The 17,219-nt window shown below is 29.3% G+C and overlaps 1 protein-coding gene across 2 annotated transcripts in view; it reads right to left on the bottom strand.

The window, feature by feature from the left end:
- Positions 1-17,219, bottom strand: part of Atet (ABC transporter expressed in trachea) — a 126,944-nt gene that overhangs the window by 22,735 nt on the left and 86,990 nt on the right. The gene's annotated exons all lie outside the window — the stretch shown is intronic.

Here is a 17,219-nt window from a genome sequence, read left to right as displayed (position 1 = left end):
CAGAGTTATATTGTGGAATTTTATGGGGAAAAGTTTTGTGGAAGGTCCTTACCCTCTAGCTCCCCTATTTAGGGGTCAATTTGACCTTTTTTGAGAACATCAAAAAAAGTCCTTTCAAAAAGGACATTTAAGTATTAAAAGATTCTACGAACATTTTTGCCGAAAAATTTCAGTGGGTGTCAAAAAAGATACCATAGTTGTAAATAAAGTTTTTTTATTCTTAATTAGAAAATTACCCGCCAGCTTGGGTTTCACAATTTTTAAAAGAATGTCCAAAAATCCATTTATGATCCGAATGTGCTGAATTTTAAAAAATAAATAGTCCTTGAGAAGATCTACAAAAAATATGCTTACATGTGCAAGTTAACTCTTTTAGTTCAAGAGATGATTAGGGTTATTTATTTTTTTTATTTTGCTGGATTTTTTTTTTCTCTTTTTTAGATAGGGTCTGTAATTAATAAACAAGTTTTATATTTCTAACAAATTTTGTAAGGATCAGTTCTTAATTGACCTATATATCAAAGAAAAAATACTTTATTATCAATAAAATACCCACATATTGATGATGGGTATGCAAGATTCGGCACAGACGAATATAACACTCTTACTTGTTTATTTCTAGTTTCTAAAAAAATAAACTGGGAAATCTCAAATCTTAGCCACTTAGTACTTGCTATATTAAAGCTTTGCAGTAAAGTAAAGATGTACTTAACAAATTTCACTTAAAGTAAAAAAAAAAACAAAAGGAAAAGCAACTCATATCTAAAAAAAATTATCCAATTTATGGACTCTTTGTTGCAGAACAAAAGCAGATTTTAATTTAATTGAAGACAAAGAATATCACAAGTAAATGACCTGTGAACTTGCGTTGTGTCTTTAAACATCATATTTATATGTTTAATTAATTATGATTTCTATAGCGCTTTAATTAAATGAGATGTAACAAGAAAATTACATTAAGATTAAGGCTAAATGGCTTGCAGTATAATAAAGACTAAATAATGAGTTTTGGTATCTTTTATATCGAATATAATACAACAATCAATAATGTGCTAAATTTTCATTATTAATTTTTTTTTATTCATTAACAGGACAGTTTTTATGTTTTATTTTTAGATTAATTATTAAATATCAATTTAATCGATTAGCTATTCTTTAAAAAGTAGTTATATTCCAAAAATTACGTCTTATATTTATTTCTTTCGCTCATAGCTAAGGGATGTTAGGAATTTATTTACTATCAGCCAAGTGCCAGCAAAAGCAAAATCTTCAAATATTTACACTTAAGTTAATGAGTTTGTGTGTGTGTATATATATTTATGTTTGCCATAATTCAACCACCACAAGTAAACAGAAAGGAATTGCATTTTATCAGCAAAATTTTCCAAAAAGTAATGCGCAATTTTTTTTCCCATAAATTGATAGGAAATTAAAACGAAATTATGTTACAAAATGGTATGATGAAAACAAAAGTTTGTATTTTAAATTCTGATAAATGAGGAACCGCAGAACAAAAGGTACTTTTTGAATTTTTTTACAAATTGATTTTTTGGTATGTTTATAATATTTGAAATCTTCTAGAAAAAAATTAATTTCCCAAAATTTTTAAATTTTCAAAAAAGTACTACAAAAGGTACTTTTTGAATTATTTTACAAATTGATTTTTTGGTATGTTTATAATATTTGAAATCTTCTAGAAAAAAATTAATATTCCAAAATTTTTAAATTTGTGCTGCGGCTCCTCAAATATACTATTTTTATACCCACCATCGTATCAAAATATTGATCGTAGAACAAAAAATAATAGATATCATGGGTACTCATAAGATTCTAAGACGATCTAGCTATGTCTGTCCGTCTGTCTGTCTGTCTGTCTGTCTGTCTGTCTGTCTGTCTGTCTGTCTGTCTGTCTGTCTGTCTGTCTGTTGAAAACACGATAGGTAGCAAACGGAAGAAGCTAGCTTTTCCTAGCTTTCCCACAAATACTCTCTGTTGATAGGGTTTGTGTGGTATTAAAAAGAAGCAATATCGGTCATGGTTTCATCTAGCCCCTATACAAATGTCCCACGGAAATACTGTTTAAGCAGTCATAAATATGTTTATTATGCGACAATTCTGATAAAATATTCCACAAATTAGTTCTAAGTACTCTGAAATTATACTGTAAAGTATGATTCTCTCAGAAAATGACTTGAACATTCATAATTCTCTTATAATAATTAATATCGTGATGAAATTGGACATAAACAAGTTGTATATAAACCTAATTCTTGCTACCATATTTTGTGAGGATAGGTCCATAATTAACCCTATACCCTATATAATCTCTAATTAATAATTTATATATAATGATATTATCATAAATTTCGACATATGTAAGTGATTTAAAGTTTTATGAAATTAATTACTCTATCAAATTCGGTACAGTTCGGACCATAACTGATTCAAGTCCCCTGCTTATTTAAATATAGTACAATTTTTTAATACAAATGCTACTGTTTAGCATTTGTATTAAAATTTTAATAAAATATTTATATAAATTTAAATTTCTTTTTTATTTTATAAAAAAAAACTATTAAAATGTCCATTCATAATTATGTAGAACATCTAGCTACCCTGTCTCTCTATTACAATAACTATGAAATTATTTCATTCACTAGTTTAGTGCCCTGCAAATTATACTTTCATTAAAAGATCTAAATGATTAAAATTTAATATAGACTAGACGATTTTTATATACATTTTTTTTCATTGAAGGTCATTGACATTATTATCACAAATACATTTCATTAAGGATTTGTTGTTGGCCTGCATTCTAATTGCAAATATTAGTTTTTTTGTTCATTGACAAACTTGTGTTTGGTGTATTTGTTTTAGACTAATTTTACATAATATAGCAAAAATATTTAATAGGACCTTAAGCTATGAATTTGCAGCATATTACCATGTAAAATATTTATACGAAATACAATACTCTGTTGACCAAAAACAGCAGTATGACCACATGCCAAAATTAAATCAAGGTTGTTGTTTTGGCAATTGGCAAAGACACCTTGAAACAATTAAGAGATTTTAGCTTTCACATATTGTTTAAATAATAATTGACTTATTTATTTAGATATTTGTTATTGAACCAACATATTGCTATTTAAATATTAAATGGGATTAAATAACAGTGTTCTTGATTGTGAGAATTTTTGTTTGCATGAAATCAGAATCCATTTTTCGTGATAAGGTCTTGTTTTCCTCGAAAATGGAATTTGACGCTATTTCTGGAATTATGTGTGATCTAAAGATAGGAACATTTGAAGAGCATGTAAAGTACTAACAGAGAACAAGTGTCGCGTTTGACATTGGTAAATCCCAATGTAAAGCTGCAATTCTTAGGCAATTACGGATCATTACACAGATCAACAGCAAAACAAGTAAGAAATACCCTACACCAAGTAAATGAGCAAAAACATTTTTCTTTTAAAATATCAATAATTTATATTCGTGAGTGATTTTCGGAAGTCGGCCTTATTCGGGAGCTATGACCAATTATGGACCGATCACCTTGAAATTAAGTCGCGTGATTTATGTCTTAATGAGAGTTATTTATGTTGAATTTTGTGTGTATACCAACATTTTTAAGCGATTTATGCACGTTAAAGTGATTTTCGGAAGCGGGTCTATATGGGAGCTATGACTAATTATGAACCGATCGTAACAAAATTTGGTGACATGAATTTTGTGTATATAAAACTTATTTGGAGTGGAATTTATGGAGATACATATATAAATTAAATATTTATGACCGATAAAGTCCAATTTTGGAAGGACATTTGTATGGGGGCTAGGTGAAATAATGGACCGATTTCAGCCAGTTTCAATAGGCTTGGTCCTTGGGCCGAAAAAATTATATGTACCAAACTTGATCGCAATATCTTCAAAATTGCGACCTGTACTCTGCTCACAAGGTTTACATGGACAGCCAGCCAGCCGACCAGACGGACGGACGGACATCGTTTAGTCGACTCAGAAAGTGATTCTAAGTCGATCGGTATAATTTAAGGTGGGTGTTAGACTAATATTTTTGGGCGTTACAAACATCTGCACAAACGCATTATACCCTCCACTATGGTGGTGTAGGGTATAAATATATTTTTTACATGAAAATATTAAATTTTTGTGTTTTAAAAAACTCATGAAAAATCTAAAACGGCAGAAATTGTTGCAATTGTATTGCATTATTGCAAAGCTGAAAATAAATAAAATGAGATATCGATGGAGTTATTCACAATTAAGTGAATTCGCTCATTTTCACAAAATTTGACATCTTTTTTTTTGATATACATAAAATTGAGTAGTTAATGTTCTTTTTTCGATTGATTGAATTTCGAAAACATTTTCCCCATGCTATGTATATATATTGCGTTTCAATCAGCTCAGTAGTTTTGGAGTTAAAATATATTTTTTACGTTTGTTTGTCTTAAAAAAATTATGAAAAATCGAAAACGGCAGAAATTGTTCAGGTTTATTGCTTCATCGCAAAGCCCCGTGTAATAGGAACAAAATGATATATCGATCAAATAAAATATATTGATTATTTTCGAATTCATTCACATTTAAGTGAATTCTCCCATTTTCAAAATTGTATGTGCTTATTTTGTTACATTTTGACACAAACATATACTTGTTTATTGTAACCATATACATATATGGTTCATACAAGCATGTGAATCATAAATTAACCATATTATGTTCACCACAGTCATGTAAATAGTTACTGTGACTATAAATTGTTAAAAAACTTGTAACAATGTTGAAATGGTTACAGTAACACACATGTAGACCTATATTTTTTATCTGCGTGCATCAAATCTATATAGTGGTTCTTTTATTGCTGTTGACCTGTTTAATGAAGGACACTTCAAAGACCAGCTTTCAGGATGCAACTCTTAGGCAACTGCGGATTATTATTAGCTGAGAACTTACCTACAAAACACTTGAGAATTTCTTGTGTAGATGTCCCGCTTTTAATCGTATACATTCTAGAGGAAAAAATACCTTAATTGAGGGGCTTAAAGGGCTCTTTTGGAATTATATATTCTAGCTGACAAGAATTAGTCTTTTCTTCAAAAATTGTAACGATTGAACTAGTAATTCATTCTCTATTTATTAACATTTAATTTTTAGTCAACCCGATAGTTCAATGTTTAATTTTAAAATCCGGTTTTATTATAATGCATGTCACGTGCGTTCAAAATGAAATTCATTCATTTTAATCATTAAATGATTATCAACTAAATTTAGAGATTACTAAATTGTATTTATAAACAAAAACGAATAAAAATAATTCAATTCAATAAATAAAGCAAGAAGCTAGAGGCTATAAATTACAACTTAATTTATGATGATCGTAATCATGTAAGAAGAAAGCAACTACAAGTAATCGGAACTATTAAAACATTTAATAACATTGAGCTGTTTGTGCAAATTTAAAATATTTATTACAACTAACTTTTTATCACTTTCATTTGCAAACCATTTATTCAATTTATTTATGCCTCTTAAATAGCAGTGCATATAATTATTCTTAATTTATTTGAGTATGAGATTTTCATTGACTAACCAAGTATTGTATATTCACATACAGAACAATTTCAAATAAAACTTCCTAAAATATTATATCATATCTTGTGTGTATAATTATTATTTTTTATTTATTATGTGCCTGTCCATTTGTAGCATTTCAAAATTATTATTAATTTAAGAAATATAATTTTTAATTTAATTAAAATACACAAGAGTCTGCATTGCAAATAAAAATAACAAAACAAAAAAAAACTGAACTACAGTAATTAAGAAAAACAATAACAATAACAATAACAATGTAATGTAAATTTATTTTGTATATATAGAAAACAATAACAATGTAATATGAAATTTATATAAAGAAGACATGCGCTTTCATGATTTGTGAGAACTCCCCAAAGCAAATACCAAGAAATGCGACTGACATGCGTCTTTATTAAACAGATAAATATGTTCTCTTATAGAGGAATAGAAATGCTTATTTTTATCTGGTAGATAAATGTGAAATTGGATGCAATATAATATGATTTATCTAAATGTTTTATATGTAACGAATTTGAAATGCACTTTAATGAATTATAGTTTTTTTTAAATATTTTTTTAATCTAGTTCTAAGCCGATGTGGATAATTCTGTGGAGGAGAAGTAGCTTATGTTCTGAATTCGCAGCCCAAATACTTTATTTTTATCCACAATTGTTCACATTGCTATAAGCATATTGGGATTAAAATCGAATCATTCATACATGAACCAAAACGCGAAGCAAATTTTAAAAGTTTTTATTTAATTTTTTGTATTTTTTATAAAATATTATTTTTATTACAAAGCAAAAAAATGCGCGTTTTATAATGCGCTGTTACCACAAAGGCAACACTGGTTGATAATATTATTTTTTTAATGACTACCGCACTTACTCAACAAAATTTTTGATTTGAAGCAAACAATTTAAATTAACTTTGCGAGAACATAAATTCCAAAGAAGGAACATAAGAAAACAAGTAATAAAGTACTGTTGGACAAGTCCGACCATATATTACCCTACATCATGTTAATACTTAAGTATTATCGAGTAAGAGAGCTATATTCGCCTGTGCCGAATCTTATATACCCTACACCAAATTTTACTTTAAAATAAAAATTTTAAATATTTTCAGGTAAACAAAATTAATTTATTTTTCAAAATTGTTTTTTATTTGTTTTTTTTTAAATTTTTAAAAAAAATTTTGTTTAAAATTTATTAGTGAAAAAAATTTTGTTGGTGAAAAATAAAATTCGGGTTAAAAAATATTTTTCCCGATTTTAACCCATTGTAAGTCCAACTTACTATAGCCTTATGTACATCGTTGCAATGGACTTTAAAATATCAATCATTAGATATCCATATTGACTTAGTAATCAAGATATAGATCAAAATAGGCCAAAAATCGAGGTTGTTCCGGTTTTTTCCCTATATCTATCGATTTTTTAACAATTTTAAATATCGGAGTCCTGAGAATTCCCGATATATTGATGATGAATCAATCATGTTTGTAAGTTATTTGGGGCTACGAAATGTTTATTTCAACATACAGACGTACATGGCTATATCGACTCCGCTATCTACGATTCAGAATATAAATTCTTTGTGGGGTGGCTAATGAAAAATGTAGAAATTACAAATGGAATGATAAACTCATATACATATACCCTTGCCACTCATGGTGAAGGGTATAGAAAAGTGCCGCTGAGGCACACTGATTGCTCACCTAATCTAATGGTGAATGTGTTCCAATGCACAGTGGTCAAAATGCTCAATCTGCCGAAAAAAGTATTTTGAAAAGCCGTATCGACATGAAACTTTGTACGTTTATATATTTCAGCAATATAAACAATCTGAGAAAACTTTTTTCTTTGTTTGTTTCTATGTAAAATTTTTCTTTGTAGGTTTGTTTGAAGCCTATAGACGGCGAAACGGCTGGACCGATTTTCCTAAAATTTCCACACCGTCTTTCTGTATGTGTGGAAGGAATTAAAGGCAATCTTTCATTAAAAAATTTTAATTGGGCGAAATGCCACGCCAACCTTAAAAATAAAAATACAGCTCCTTGCTTATAATGGACATGTTAAACTCTAAATAAAATAAAAATCGTTTAGGCAAAAACTGGCAGCTAATTTTTTAAACAATAAAAAGCTACATATACATATATAGATGACGACAACATAAAAACTAAAACTTAACTCCTATAAATTACCATTTGAAATTCTAATAGAATATGGACATTGAACAAAAATTGAACATTTAAAACAAGAAAATTACTTGCGATATACCGAAGCGTAAGAGATCATTTGTGAAGCCCGGCCAATCAGTCGAATCGACTATCTGATAGCTGGTCCAAGATAGTCAACGCATGACCCCGATTAGTCAGTCTCAAAGACTCTCCTAGTGCTCAACCCAACCAGATTGCAGCTACAAAGAGACATGCTCTGTTCAGTTTTCAGTTCTTTTTGCTTGGAATTCATATGTTGCCAAAAAAATGGGAAAAGGTCACAGCTAGCAATTGCTAATACTGTGAATAAATTTTTGTTGTACAAATGTTTAAAAATAAAAAACCCTCAGAAGGAACAGCCATAGTTGTGACTTCTTAAATGATATTATTTTAGTGTAACATACAAAACGACAAACATATATATACACTGAATCAATTAAGTCTCCGTACAGAAATACTTGTAATATAAACTAGCAATTTATGGTAACTTTTCAATACATATTTAAACCTTTTTTTAATTAGTTTTATAAAAAATTTTATAAACTAGAAATCAACATAAAAAAAATACAAACATTTTCATTAAAAATATAAAAATTTACATAAATTCAATAATTGTACCAAAAGTATCACCAAAAAAGTCTCCGTACAGTTGACCGTTTTAAGGCAAGGAACCCCAATATTAAAATTAATTGCATTTAATATGTGATAGGTCCTCCTTTCTGAGCAATTGCAGCATTTAAATGGCACTGCATGGAATGGACCAGCTTTGTTGTTGTTACGAAATCTATTTTATACCACTCTTCCATTATAACGGCTTTTAGCTGATCTTTGCTCGATATATTGTGCTGCCGAATATTTATTTCCAAGTGATTCCATAGATGCTCAATCGGGTTGAGATCAGGTGACTCAGCTGGGCGATTTAATTGCTTAGGAACATTATAAATAAGACATTCCTTTGATAATCCAGAGGTGTGTTTGGGATCGTTGTCTTATTGGAAGCAATACAAACGGCCACAACCAGAATTTTTGCATCACTTTGTTTTCTTTTAATATATTAAGGTATGCATATTTATCCATCGTCTTTTCAATAAAAATAAGATTTCCCACCCCAGATGAAGCCATGCAACTTCAACCAATTACGTTACCTCCTCCATACTTTACGGTTACGTCAAATGCTTCGGATCCATTTCAGTATTTGGCTTTTTCCATACCATTTTTCTTCCATTAAGTAGAACCAAAAATATTAAATTTACTTTCATCGCTAAAAAAAAATTCGATTCAAAAAAAAAAAATCTTTATCAATATGCTCAATAGCGTAATCCAATCTCTTTCTCATGTTCACTTTTCGAACAAGCGGCTTACCCGACAATTGTATACATTTAGTTTAAGAGCGTTTCTTACAGTTTGGGGGTTTTCCGTTAATTCATCATTAGTTTTCAAGTTTCTCGCAATTACACATGCGCTAATTTTTGGATAACCTTCTACAAATCGTACAATTCTTCTCTCTAAGTGGTGGTCTACTTTTCTTGGACGGTGATTTCTTGGTTTATTTGCCATTGTTCCGATTTTTTGCACTGTTGAATAACGTACTAAATGGAAGAGCGTGATTTTTTTACAATATGATTGATTTCAGTTAGACTTTTTCCTTCATTTTGCAGGTAAATAATAATTTTATATCTATCCATTGAAATTTGCTTATTTTTGCATTCCCTGACAACAACAAAGCTGGTCCATTCCATTTAAATGCTGCAATTGCTCAGCAAGGAAGACCTACCACATATTAAATGCAATTAATTTTCACATTGGGGTTCCTTTCCTTAAAACGGTCAACTGTACGGAGACTTTTTGGTGATACTTTTAGTACAATTATTGAATTTATGTAAATTTTTATGTTTTTAATGAAAATGTTTGTATTTTTTTTATGTTGATTTCTAGTTTATAAAAAATTTTATAAAATTAATTAAAAAAATTTGTAAATATGTATTGAAAAGTGACCATAAATTGCTAGTTTATATTAAAAGTGTTTCTGTACGGAGACTTAATTGATTCAGTGTATATCTAAGCCCCATAAGTGATAGTGGAGGGTAAATATAATAAGTTTCTTTTAAATTTCACGGTCATTGCTAAATGATTTCAACATGTAAGAAATAAACAAAACACAAACTGAAACATGTTGATAACGACAACATGTACTCTTACATACACAATTATCATCGACAACTTGTCGATGAGTGTATAAATTTAATATATTTAGAGCAGAGATGTATAATTCAGTACTAAATACTGTAACATTTTAAGTGCTTTCTCATATATATTAAAAATCGAAATTTTCATTAGTTAAAGTTCATTAAAATATCTTATGGGTCCACTACAACCAAAATATATATTTGGGGTATTCACACGGTCTACTATTTAGTCATATTGTCATAATATCCTAATATATTATGGTAGTTTAAACAAATTTTTGTTGCGTTTCAAAGAAAAAAGTTCTAAACTAATTACACTATTTGAGCTATGTTAATTGTTTTGTCATAAAATAATACTTTTTTTGTTTAAAACACAACAACAACTATTATAAAATATTAGGACATTATGACAATATGACTAATAGCAGACCATGTGAATAACCCAATTGTATTTAACAGCGCATAAAAAGTTTCATAAAAAAATTCGTGGAAAATATGTTTACAGAGGTTACATGAATGCACAGAAGGAAGGACATTTTGAAATTGAATGAGAAAGTGATTATCAGAATATGTAAATACTTTGATGTAAGTATGGGCCATTTATTTGGACGTTACTAACTTTTGGTTGTTCATGTTATGAATACCATTAAAAATCCGGTACATTATTTATAATAATATTAAATAATATTTTTCAAAATTGTATAATTTAGAAAAAACATAACATGTTGTGGTTGTACTACTGCAGTATTTCAAGTCAAAAATTATTGGAAAAAAGTAAAAAATACTACATAAGTTTCCATCCCTGGTAATAAAAAGAGCACGTGAATTTTTATATTGTTTTCATATGTTTTTAAACAAAACCTTTGTCTTTAAAAACGCACAAAGAATATAAAATATATTTTTTTGTTTCTTATAAAGCAAATAAATAATTAAGAATTTAAATTTTGTTGTTATTAAATAACTGTTGACTCAGTGTAGAATACAATACGTATATAAACAATAAAATTATTTAGCTTCCGTTTATTTAAAGAATACAATAAATGTTGATGACCTACTGTTTTCTCAAGATGTTGCTAAACATTTAAATGACAGCATGTTGCTAAAACGTTTTAGCAAGTTGTGGTTTTTATCAGATTTTATAGGTTTTAGCAAGTTGTGGTTTTTATCAGATTTTATAGGTATGCACTTATTTATAATTCAGTTAATTGCAATTTATTTATTTGAGTTTATCAATCAATTAACTTTGATTACAGTTCACTTAAGAGACCAATAACCGATTGTCTATTTTAAGTTGTTTTCACTTTTTGTGGTGTACTCAGGGATATAAAAGGCTTTTGTTGATAAATTCCTTATATTGCAAATAAATACGCAGATGATATTGTATAAAATATAATTACGCACTAGGAATAACAAATTTCAGATGATTTTATTGTGTGGAAATTCTTTTGGAATTAAAATATGATTTTGAGAACAATACTTTGCAGTTTAGAATCAATTTACTCGACGTGTAGCGACTTAGTTAGATTTTCATTTCCAACTTTTGAAAAAAATAATTCTAAAATAATAAATTTATAGCACAAACATGAAACAACGTCATCAAACGTCCGTATGTATCGTCCTTTTGGAACATGCAAGCAACCCACGTACAAGTTCGTTCATATTTTTTTACAATAAATATTTTTGGTATCATAATCCAATTGATTTAAAAACAGCTGTTCGTAGGTTTTCATGATGGAACAAACAAAAAAGCATATGAGTTCCCCAACAGTTCTGGGTGAGTTTGATGAACTAGTGATTTTAATTTTTACTTATCATTTAGAGTCATCACTAGTTATATTATTGGCAACGTGATACTGATAGCTGGTACAAAGTAGTCAACGCATGACCCCAAATAGTCAGTCTCAAAGACTCTCCTAGTACTCAACCCAACCAGATAGCAGCTAAGAGACAGTTTAATAGTCTTAATAGTTGTTGCATTCTCGGAGAACTCACGTATGGTAATCAAAAAGACCGTCCAATACAGTAAATTAATTAAAATTGGCTTCACTTTTGTCTACTAAGGGTTAATAACTATGATTCACCCATTCTAAATAATTAAAATAACCAGTGTCTAAATTCACTGTCACAGTCAATGTTAATGTTCAGTGATATGCAAATTCACTTGATTACTTGTCAGATAATAATAGTGGCAAGTAAATTATCCAGTCTTTAAATATAAATAATTCAGACGTTTGAAATATTAAACAATTATATATTTTATAGTGAATAAAATGGCTCGTAATGAATTTAAACTTACCACACCTCACATTAAAAAGGGACACTAAATAACAATTGACTCTCCAATAGATTATTTCTGTACGTTAAAAAATACATTCTAAAATACAGTACAAAAAAAGAGACCACTTTAGATTACTTAGAGGCAGATTACCTGGGATGTATAAAATAGCCAACTATCTTCACTTTGCACCGAAAATATATAAATTGGATTCAGCCAAGTTCTCAGACATTAGTGAAAATTACTATCTATAAGGCATACATTGACTATTAGTAAAACTACTGGGTCCTGAACGACTAAACAATTAGGTGTGTGTGTCCTCAAACAGTTTCAAACACACATCCAGCCATAAATATCGATATAAAAAAATATTTTTCCGCTTACGTTCTGTGAAACGTAAAGCAAACACAATCAATTGGTAATGCTATTGCTTTTGTTGTTATTTTTGTCGTCGCGTAATATCTATAATATCTATTTGTTCCGTGTATTTGCTAGACTTAACAATAATCATGACGCTTTTCAAAGCAAAAGTGAATGTTAGCTGGTACAAATAGTTGTTGCCATTGCTGCTGCTGACAACGTTGTTTGTAGGTACATACATACATGTCGTTTATTCTCTTTGTTTTTGTGCAATTTTCCATATTTTTCCGTTTTCAATATGTTTTGTTTTTCTGTTTCTGATTCTCTCTCGCTCTCTCATTTCTTTCAATTCATTGTAAGTACATGTGTACTTAAAAATTCAGCAAACTGCACAACGAACCAAGTTAAGTGCACATGTACTTTAACGTACTATAAACCTATAAACCAAATAATACTAACAACAAAAATAACGACAACAGCACACATCAACAGCAGCACCAACAGCAACAACATCATAATAATAAAAACAAATAAAAGAAGAACTACCACCAAGTGAACGAACTTAAAATGTTGCCATACAAATGACTCGTTCGGTTGGACGTTCGGTATCAGTCATTCTGTTCAATCAGTCGTCATAGTCATTTATTATTTGTTGGAGCGTGAGTTTGTTGTTGATTTCTTTTTGTGTTGTCGTTGTTACTCATATTGTTTATATCGTATGGAAACGTACGAATAAATATTTTTTTTGTTTGTTTATTTTGAGATTTTGCACTATGGGTCAATGTTATAAAAATAAATTTTTATAATAAAAAATGTAATATTTTCAAGAATTTTTACATAAAATGGTAAATACTTTATAATGAATAGGATTGTTTCTTCGTATATTTATCATCGCAGTTTTATATCCCAGCAGTTCTAAGAGATTGTCCCAAACTAGTGATGTTACCCATCATATAGGGTGACAACTAGTTACATAACTAGCAACTAGTAGGGGGTCATTGACCCTTTTGGATTACAATGAGACTGTCTGATGGCTGCTCCAAAGTAATCAATGCATTGGATCAGTTAAGAAGACATCTCAAAGACAGTCCAATAACCGATTGCTTTTAAACCAACCATACTCCGATAGCTCTAAAAGAGATAAAATAACTACAATATAAAAGTGACTACACTCTAGGTTACTTAGAGACACTAAAGTGACAATTGACTTCACGCTAGGTTACATGGAATGCATAAAGCTTTAAGCCCCTCATAAAGCACAAGGGATTCAAGTGTCTTTTTTTCTAAAATTTAGTTAACATGAGGAGTTAGTAGGTGAATTTCAGAGAAGTTCATAGCAAAAGAGTTGAATGTGGGATTCTCATCCGTTAGCGAGATATGGCGACCAATTCTAGCACTTGTCATTAAAATACCTGTTTCGATTAGAGCACAAGGGGTACATGAGCACTTGAACCCCTTGTGCTCTAATCAAATATTAAAAATTAATTTTTCACATGGACTGAGTGAGTGAATTCTGTTATCAAAATACGTGTTTCAAATTCCTTAGTGCACTTTGTGGTTTATTTGCCAAAAAAGAAAAAGTAAAATAAAATATTGCAATCGAGTATATTAATAATTGTTGATTGTCTGTTATTTTTGGTACGTAAAATCATTAGAAATGTGTGAATCTGAAAATACCATTTACGAATACTGTGATTCTGATCATATCATACAAAGATGATCTTATGAATGTGCAAGAAAACTTCACCATAGTAAATATGATAGCTCCAAAAAACAATGTCAAACCAATAAAGTTCGAGAAAATTTAAGAATCTACAGGATCTTTTTTGCTATATATCACCAATTTACCATGAATGGTTTAAAGCACTTTCTCACGATAGAATGGAATAAATTCCGGAAAGAATCGAAAGTCAAGGTGAGGATGAAGATGTGCCCGATGATGTCATGAAATCTGATTAAGACGAACAAACAAAGAACCATAAAAGCTTTTCTTAATAAAATGTTATTTAAAAAATTGAGTCTACGTGGTTGTCTTATTAGGTATTACTAATATTCTTTTGAGATACAAGTTCATCTATTTAGAAATTTTTAAAAAAATTAAACCATTTGTATATGGGCCATGTCATCGCACGTGACATTTGTACGTCTATAGAGTGGAATGGATTTTGCAAAAATAAGAGTATCTAAAAATTAATTTGTTCCGTGTGTTCCCTTCAGAGGGTACTATATTTTAAAAAAATAATTAGTTCTTTCGAAACATTGTTGGCCAAAATATCGTACGTGAAATAAAACGGAAGTAAGTTTGTGGTACATGTAGAAATATGCGAAAATTTGGGAATCTGGAGATGCGTTATGTTTTCTTTTAATTTTTTTGCTTGGACCAGCACTCAGGGGATGATCCCTACTCATGCAATGTATTATGTTGGAACTAGGAAAATAGGTTATGGGGAGGAGGATAGAGGGAGTAGTGTTTGTGGACATTTGATTTGAATTTTCCTACATTGAAAGGAATAGGAAATACTTCGACAGGAAGCTTATTCCACATACGGACGGTACGGCTAAAAAACGAATTTTCTCTGTAGTGTGTTGTGCGATCCACTGACCAATCGACCGCGAATGGATAGACCCCCGCTGATGAACGCTTATTTCGTAAGAAACTACGGGTAACGGGAACAAGTTCCCTACATTCCATTGTAGTATCGATAGAACAGTGAAACACAACCCACATTGCGACTATGCTCCAGAGAATCAATAGAGCTGGATCCCCTACTGTCGCAGATAAGCACCTTCGCCCTCTCCTGTACGCGGTCGAGTAACTCCAAAAGACACTTCAAAGCACCGGCCCATACATGAGAGTTGCATTCCATTTTGGGTCGGATAAATAAAACAATAAATAAAAACAATCTTTGGATGGCAAAAATTAATTAGATGAAATCAATCATTGAATGTATAATTCTGAATTTCACAAAATATCGAATTTTATATAAAAATCATTAATTTTGCAAAAAAAAAAAAAATACCAAATAAAACGACAAAATTTAAAAGATTATACATATTTTAAAAATCACAAATTTAAAAAAAAAAAAAAATTTAAAAAAAATAACTGCTTTTACAAAAAAGGTTTTTAAAAAATATTTAATAAAAATTCAAATTTTTTCCAACAAGTTTTAAAAATTCGCAAATATTACAAAAAAAAAAAAAAACTGTGAGTACATATAACAAATTCGTGAAAAAACTCTTATAAGTTTCATACCATATTTTAATTTTTAAATGATAATAACTTTAAGAGCTGAAAAATTAGTAACCTGAAAAGTTTTTTTCGTATGGTCTACTGATAGGGTAGAAGGGGGACCATACGCCACTTTTTTTTTGAGGCGATCTCAAATTAAAACTACAATACATATTCTTAAATTTCGTCTTGTTTCGGATACTTCGATATGTTGGTTTTAGTTTTATTCATTTCAATCTTGCCTATCTCATCCTAATATACATATTTTTTTAACATTTATTGACTGGCCAAAAACGTCTAAACCATTATCTTTCATTTCATTATATTTTTTTCGAAACAAATAAGAAATACAATCTATCGGAATTCAGTTTAAACGATTCTCCAACTTTATGGATTGTCCACAAATATATCACGAGAGATTGACCCATTGTATGAAATTCTGCTAAAAAAAGCTATGTCACCAAAAATAAATGTATAAAATAAAACATGTAGCCATCAGTATTTAATTTAAAAAATCCACAGAAAAACGATAAATAATTTATAAGAAATACATTCCCGCTTAAAATTAAAGTTAACATCACTTGTAATCGTAGCATTCACATGAAGTGCCGGCCGTCACTTCATTGATGTCTTTTTGATTGCCACTTGAGCCGACTTATCAAGACTTGAAAAACAGATGCGTCATAATAAAAACTACTACTTATTATTCCGTTTTATTAACATATTTATTTTCTCACACAAAACACATTTTCAAATCAAAAAAGTTCAAAGTCCAGCAACTCTACACAAAAGAATAATAATTATAAAGTTTTTTTTATTGGATTTTTATTGCGTATGCAAATAAAATATGCGTACTATAGGATTTTCTTTCTCTTTATTTTATTGGATATTGTAGTTTTTTTAAAATATTGTCATAATGTTTTAAAAATTTTGCATGCTGACTATATGTATTTTGATATTAATATTGTATTAAATTTCTCATGCATTATTTTATTCTCATACAATGTATTTTGCTACTAATTTAAAATAATTATTACATTGACACTTTGTTCGCTTAGAAATTTGACTTTTGATTAGGGTGTAACATTTCACGTTATATTGAGAATTATTATTTTGAATGACGAATGATAAAGTTTGATAGGGAACTAAACAAAAATATGAAATTATTGTAAATTTGTTCAATTAAGTTTAATTAACACCGTGGAGCGTGTTTGCTATAATGTTAAACTGAGTTATATATTTATGTTAGTAATTTTTTTATTGCAGTAATTTATCTCACTATGTTATTATTTATATTCCCACCACAAAAAAAATTAGGGGTATATTGAGTTTGTCACTCAATTTGTA

Source organism: Calliphora vicina, chromosome 2 (assembly GCF_958450345.1).
Source record: "Calliphora vicina chromosome 2, idCalVici1.1, whole genome shotgun sequence".
Lineage (NCBI taxonomy): Eukaryota > Metazoa > Arthropoda > Insecta > Diptera > Calliphoridae > Calliphora > Calliphora vicina.
Note: the sequence above shows the minus strand (reverse complement) of the source record. Positions and strands in the feature narration are given on the sequence as shown.